At 43.2% G+C, this 7,613-nt stretch overlaps 1 pseudogene; it reads right to left on the bottom strand.

Annotated features, from left to right (window-relative positions):
• Positions 1 to 6,438: 6,438 nt before the first annotated feature.
• Positions 6,439 to 7,299, bottom strand: LOC103634186 (uncharacterized protein At4g15970-like; annotated as a pseudogene).
• Between the last annotated feature and the right edge of the window lie 314 nt (positions 7,300 to 7,613).

Raw genomic sequence — 7,613 nt, 5'->3', positions numbered from 1 at the left:
TCTCACAAAGTTTGGGATGAAGGATGCCAAGCCCATCAAGACACCCATGGGAACCAATGGGCATCTCGACCTCGACATGGGAGGTAAATCCGTAGATCAAAAGGTATAACGGTCGATGATAGGATCTTTACTCTATTTATGTGCATCTCGACCGGATATTTTGCTTTCTGTATGCATGTGTGCAAGATTCCAAGCCAATCCTAAGGAAGTTCATCTTAGGACCGTGAAACGAATCTTGAGATATTTAGTTTATACTCCTAAGTTTGGCCTTTGGTACCCCAGGGGATCCACATTTGATTTAATTGGTTATTCAGATGCTGATTGGGCAGGGTGTAAAATTAATAGAAATAGCACATCAGGGACTTGTCAGTTCTTGGGAAGATCTCTGGTGTCTTGGGCTTCAAAGAAGCAAAATTCTGTCGCTCTTTCTACTGCCGAAGCCGAGTATATCGCCGCAGGCCATTGTTGCGCGCAATTGCTTTGGATGAGGCAAACCCTTAGGGACTATGGTTACAAATTAACCAAAGTTCATCTTCTATGTGATAATGAGAGTGTAATCATCATGGCGGATAATCCCATTGAGCATAGCCGCACTAAACACATAGCCATTCGGTATCACTTTTTGAGGGATCACCAACAAAAGGGGATATCGAGATTGCTTATGTTAACACCAAAGAACAATTAGCCGATATCTTTACCAAGCCATTAGATGAGCAAACATTTACCAAACTTAGGAATGAGCTAAATATTCTTGATTCTAGGAATTTTTGATTGATATTTTGCACACATGGCTCATTTATATACCTTTGATCATCTCTCTTCATTTGCTATGACTAATGTGGTTTCAAATGCATTTCATGCTAAGTCATAGATTGAAAGGGAATTGGAGTCTTCGGCGAAGACAAAGGCTTCCACTCCACTCCATCGAATTATTCATCCTTCGTCGTCGCTCCGCACCACTCTCCAATTTGGTATAATCTTCACTCGTATATTATTTGCCAAAGGGAGAGAAAGTATAAGGGCTTATATTTCACTCACAAGTATCCGTTCTTGGCGATTCATGCCAAAGGGGGAGAAAGTATTAGCTCAAAGCAAAAGGACCGCACCACCACCAATTTCAAAAATTTAGTCTTTCCATTTGTATTTAAAGAAGTGTTTTCAAATTGGTATCTTATTTTTGATTCAATTTCAAATTGGTATGACCCCTTTCAAAATTAATATCTAAAACCCTCTTGAACACTAAGAGGAGAATTTGATTGAGGGGGAGTTTTGTTTAGTCAAAGGAAAAGCATTTGAAACAGGGGGAGAAAATTTCAAATCTTGAAAATGCTTCTCAAAATCTTATTCACATACCTTTGACTATTTGCAAAAGACTTTGAAAAAGAATTTCCAAAAGAGTTTGCAAAAACAAAACAAGTGGTGCAAGCGTGGTCCAAAATTTTAAATAAGAAGAAAATCATTCCATGCATATCTAGTAGAAATAATTATTGGTTTCATTTCAAAGCAACCTTTGCACTTACATTATGCAAACTAGTTCAATTCTGCACTTATATATTTGCTTTGGTTTCTGTTTGCATCAATCACCAAAAAGGGGGAGATTGAAAGGGAAATAAGCTTACACCTTTTCCTTATTGATTTTGGTGGTTGAATTGCCCAACACAAATAATTGGACTAACTAGTTTTGCTCTAGATTATAAGTTTTACAGGTGCTAAAGGTTCACAACAAACCAATAAAAAGACCAAGAAAGGGTTCAAATAAAAAGAGCAAAAGACAACCGAAGCGTGCCCTGGTCTGGCGCACCGGACTGTCCGGTGTGCCACCGGACAGTGTTCGGTGCACCAGGAAACCCGACTCCAAACTTGCCACCTTCGGGATTTCTGGAAGCCGCTCCGCTATAATTCACCGGTCTGTCCGGTGTAGCACCGGACTGTCCGGTGTGCCAGTGCAGTAACGGCTACATAGCGCCAACGGTCGTCTGCAACAGCAGTTAATGCGCTACAGTGCGCGCAGAAGTCAGAGCAGGGCCAGAAGGCGCACCGGACAGTGAACAGTGACTGTCCGGTGCACCACCGGACTGTCCGGTGGCCCAGATGTCAGAAGCTCCAACAGTCAGAATCCAACGGCCGGGTGACGTGGCTGGCGCACCGGACAGTGTCCGGTGGCGCACCGGACTGTCCGGTGCGCCATGCGACAGCAGCCTCCACCAACGGCTCCTTTGGTGGTTGGGGCTATAAATACCCCCAACCACCCACCATTCATTGTATCCAAGTTTTCAGCCTTCACACCTCATACAAGAGCTATAGCATTCAATACAAGACACAAACAAGAGATCAAATCCTCTCTCAAGTCCAAAGATCATTCCAATCAAATAGTGGCTAGTGAGAGAGAGATACTTGTGTTCATTTAAGCTCTTGCGCTTGGATTGCTTTTTCATTCTTTCTTGATTCCAACTCAATTGTAACCAAGGCAAGAGACACCAATTGTGTGGTGGTCCTTGTGGGGACTTAGTGTCCCGTTTGATTGAGAAGAGAAGCTCACTCGGTCTAGGTGATCGTTTGAGATAGGGAAAGGGTTGAAAGAGACCCGGTCTTGGTGACCACCTCAACGGGGAGTAGGTTTGCAAGAACCGAACCTCGGTAAAACAAATCACCGTGTCATCCGCCTTATTTGCTTGTGTTTTGTTTTCGCCCTCTCTTTCAGACTCATCTATATTTCTAACGCTAACCATGGCTTGTAGTTGTGCTTAAGTTTGTAAATTTCAGATTCGCCCTATTCATTCCCCCTCTAGGCGAATTTCAGCATATGTTATGGCTCCTATAGTCTCGCTCAGGGATCTAGGTACGGGCATCGTCCCACGGCTTTTTCCTGAGGGCGGAGGTATAGGTTTTGGGACGTCAGATGGACTTTATACAGTGGTCATTTCCAATATCCACATAGTGAGGACCCTAGGGAAAAACCACGTAGTGAGACCCTGCCAGTTCACCTTGGAAGTGATCAATGGGTAGTCACGATCCTCGGGCAGAAAGGTAACATGGGTAAAGTCTGCAACCTCTGTGGAGTATAATGAAACTGATATATCGGTCGTGCTCACGGTTAAGAGCGGCCTTGGGATTCTCTTTGATTAGAGATACAGATGGTTCGAGATGTATTGATTCTATTAATGGTTTCTGGTTCGATGATAATAATGATATTCCTCGATGAGGAAATGATTCACGGGTTGGTTATTGCTAAAACTTGGCTTATACTAATAATAAATACCTGACAAACTAAAAACAACTGTTTTGACCCTAACCCCACATAAAGCTAGTCCACCTCAGCCAAACGGGACATTTGCTGAGTACGTTGATGTCTACTCACTCTTGCTTTCACAAAACACCAAGTTGCCGTTGGTGCAATCTATGCTCAGGCGAAGAAGAATAAAGTGTCAAGGTGAATCTCCAGGAGTTCTAGGACTTCGACGAGTTTGAGGATTAGGCTAGCGACCTTCCCTGGTCGGCTGCCTGTAGTGGGTTTGTTTACGTTGGCTACATTTCTATTATGTGTACTTTGATTTATATTATGTAAATGGCTCTAGTCTTTAATATTATTACTTACTCTTTATTGTTACTCGAAGCATTGTGCTATGATGAGTCGTTTATATAATCGCTGTGTACGTGAATTTCTAATCCTGTCACGTACATGGTTCACATTCGGTTTGCCTTCCAAAATCGGGTATGATAGCCACGATCCAAACCAACCCACTAGGGATCACTATTACAATGCCCCTGCGTTACGATGACATACAAATTATTCGATAAATAATAGTGCACAACGATTACATGAAAATAAGCATATATTATCATCGAAACACATGTTATCCTCGAAACACATATATTATAATCAACCTCAACATCTCACAAATTGTTTGCCAACAACCAATCTCTACTAATATCAAACATCATTTACCAAAACATGCAAAAATAATTAGATTACATAGCTGGCACTTTCATAGTTGCGTATATAAACCAGATTAATTTAATAAAGTCCCTCTGTTTTCTCCCATGTACAATCAACAAGAATATAGTCAAATATCCTTACCATGCTCATATTTGACACGAGAACACCCATTCCCACCGACCTCATGTCAAGGGATGGAGGAAGAAATAAATTTTAGGTAAGGTGAATAGGATAGTAGGTTGAACACGCATGCATATACAAGATATGATCACAACTGTATTATTCTTTATCTGACCTCATTCGCCAAAGCGCTTTAAATTAATGAACCATTTATTCAACACTAATAAATAAAATAAATTAAAATAATTAGCAAGTAAATAAGCCACATACCATGTGTTAATAAGCAATGATTATCGATCCAATCGATGTATAAAAAACCAAATAGATTATATACACCCATTCTCATCAACCTCTAGGGTGACAATGGGCCCTAAATTTTACTATAAATTTTAGGGATCAGATCAAATTTGAATCGGACTCTATTTCTATTCAATTTTGAAATAAAAATAATTTAATGCCCTAATAAATTTTGAAGAAGCATTTGGATCGCGATCCATTATTATCCCTACCGGTCTCATGTCCAGTGATGGAGAGGACCAAATAAAGTTTAGATATGGTCAATAGGATTATATACTCAATATAGATTAAGATTTAAAACTAAAGTTTGAAGTTTGAACACACGTGCAAATACGAGATATGATGAGTTGATCACAAGTGTATTATTCTTTATCTGATCTTATTCGTCGAAACGTTATAAATTAATGAACCTTTTATTCAGCACTACATAAATAAAAAATAATTAAAATAACAAACAAGTAAATAAGCCACGCACCATGGGTTAATTAGCGGTGATTATCATATCCGATCGACGTGTATAAAAAACAAAATAGATTATATATCTGTTACTCATGCCCTAATTACACACCTGCTGATTCGGTTGCTCGAGAAGCTCACCTTTGGGCTGGCCAGGTGCGCGTGATTGCGTGAATACGCTGTGATCCACGAGCACGAAGATGCATCATGGATCGTCGTTGTCAATGGATTCACCTAGGGATCTAATCGGATCGGATACGGACGGATATCACCAAAACCATATTTGTTTTTATATTTTTATTCGGATTCGAATTCGAATACGGATAACTTTGGATACGAATACGAATACGAATCTTCTCGGATACAAATACGAATAGATGTGTGTCGAATACGGAACTAGTCGGACACGGATATTGTCGGTAACGAATTTTTTGTCGGATACCGTGTAAGACATCATTCCATACATATCATGATTGTAATCATGTATCCACTCCTTGAGTCCAAACATTTTTAGCATTATATGTGTACATATGTCGCGTTCTTAAAAAATCATGAATTTTTAGGCTATGTGCGCATTATTAATTTATTTTGTATAAAATCATCAAAATGCAAATAAGTTACCAAGACTAATAAACATTCTATAAAAATATAACCTCAAGTCTCCACATGAAAATGATAAAGTGAATTATTGATTATATTGAAACTTGGATACTTAGAGTGATTTCACGTGTAATTCACGCAGCAAGTGAAAGTAAAATAAAAGAAACACTAGCATATTATGGATTTTATGGTCCAAATATTTTAGAGGATTATATTTGGACATATGTTATGCCTCCATAAAATTTCATGAATTTCTAAGGCTATTTGTGTATTATTAATTTTTTTCTAAAAAAATCCACAAAATGCACACAGCTATCCGGATAAGATATCCGGATATCCGAGAAGATTTATCCGAGAAAATATCCGGATATTCGATATCCGACGGATATCAGACATATTGTATTCGAATTCGAATCCGAACAGAATATCCGTATTCGTATCCGTTATCCGAAAAAATGTCCGGATATCCGAAAATTCCATCCGAACCAGCGTTCACTATCTTCGAATCCGGATTCGGACGGATATTTTCCGAACCATATTACATCCCTAGATTCACCCATATGCATGGTCACCTCAAACACTATTTTATACTGTTTTATACTGTAGACTACGTTATTCACAGAGTGAAATTTAAATACTAATATAAGTAAACCGCTAAAAATGGCCTCAGCGCGGCATGATGGTAGCTAGAGATGTCCAAACGGGCCGCCCGGCCCGGTCCGGCCCGGGCCCGGTGAAGCCCGGCCCGCCAGGCACGATTAAAAAATCGGGCCGGGCCGGCTAAGCACGCGGGCTCAATTTCTTGTCCGAGCTCGGCCCGCAACGGGCCTAAACGGGCCGGTCCGGCCCGTTTAGCACGAAAAAAGCGGGCCAAATAACACGTTTTAGTGTAAAAAAAAGCGGGCTTAACGGGCTTAGAGCTAAACGGGCCGTGCCTAATTTCCTGTCCGAGCCCGGCCCGCTTATTCGTGCCGGGTCGGCCCGGACCCGCATATAACCGGGTCGTGCCAGGCTCACGGGTCTCGTGCTTATTGACATCTACAGTGGTAGCGCGGCATGGTGGTGTAGTTCTTAGTACTGGAGCACGGTCCGGAGGTCCCTGAGCTTGGCGCGGAAGCTGACGCAACAGTTGGCGTGCATGGTGTGCACACCTTGCCGAGGTCCTGTCGTAGCTGCAGAATCCTGCGACGAAGGTCGGGTCCATGTACTGCAAGGCCGAGGTCGGTGAGACGGTGACAAGCCCCTTCTTGATGGCGTCGAAGACCGGATGCTGGTTTTTCCCCAGGAACCTCTCCCTGGCCCGGTGCCACGCCTTGGTCATGGCGATCGTGCGGCTGTTGGGCGTGACGTTGGAAGAAGCCCGTGTTGGCCTGTTGGGGAAGTTGTCCATGTCGTCCGGGTCGTCGCCGAAGACGGCATTGCTGGAGACACTCATGTCTGCGTACGCCGTCACGTGCTTCAGCGGATTCTGGAACCCAACACGTCAACGTAGATGAAGAGAGGAAGCTGTGGCCGAGCCGGAGCACGCGCGGCACTGGAGCTTCAGCTTGCTCCGCACGAGCTCCCGGTAGTCCCTGGAGAGGAAGGGCATGGCAGAGGCGCAAAGTCTACGCCGGGCAGCGCGGGGGAGTAGATGTAGCAGTGCGGGTGGAGCTGGAGGCACCGTGCCATGGCCACGATGAGCACGTGGCGTAGCAGGGGCGCCGTGCCATCGCCCACGTGGAAGCTCTCCAGGAAGATGTCCAGCAGCGACCCGGGGCGCCGCCCATGCCTACCACCGTCCGATCGTCCACCGTCGCCGCGCGCAACATCACTGACGCCAGCCCGCGGTCTTCCTCCTCATCGCCGGCCACTTCCTCGCATGCGCAGTAGCTAGAGTTCGGCTGCATGCTCGTGAATACAACGATTAAATTTTTTGATATGCATGACGAGAAACGGGGAGGGAAACGAGTCGAACGACGATCGGAAAAGCGAGGGAGGAGCAACGACGAAAAAGAAGCGCTCGTGATGGTTTTGTTATGCATGCGCTTCGTGCGTGACGTGAGAGAGAGAAATAGAGGGTTTTTAAAAAAATTGTTGACCGACCGTCGAAACTAATATTTTATAGGAGTAGCGAGACGTGGGGGAAAATGGCTGGTTTTTTAATTAAAAAAAATGGTGCTTCATAAGAATAGAGATTTGGTTTCACACAAGTGACCCTAGT

Source organism: Zea mays, chromosome 7, assembly GCF_902167145.1.
Source record: "Zea mays cultivar B73 chromosome 7, Zm-B73-REFERENCE-NAM-5.0, whole genome shotgun sequence".
In the NCBI taxonomy this organism is placed as follows: domain Eukaryota; kingdom Viridiplantae; phylum Streptophyta; class Magnoliopsida; order Poales; family Poaceae; genus Zea; species Zea mays.
Note: the sequence above shows the minus strand (reverse complement) of the source record. Positions and strands in the feature narration are given on the sequence as shown.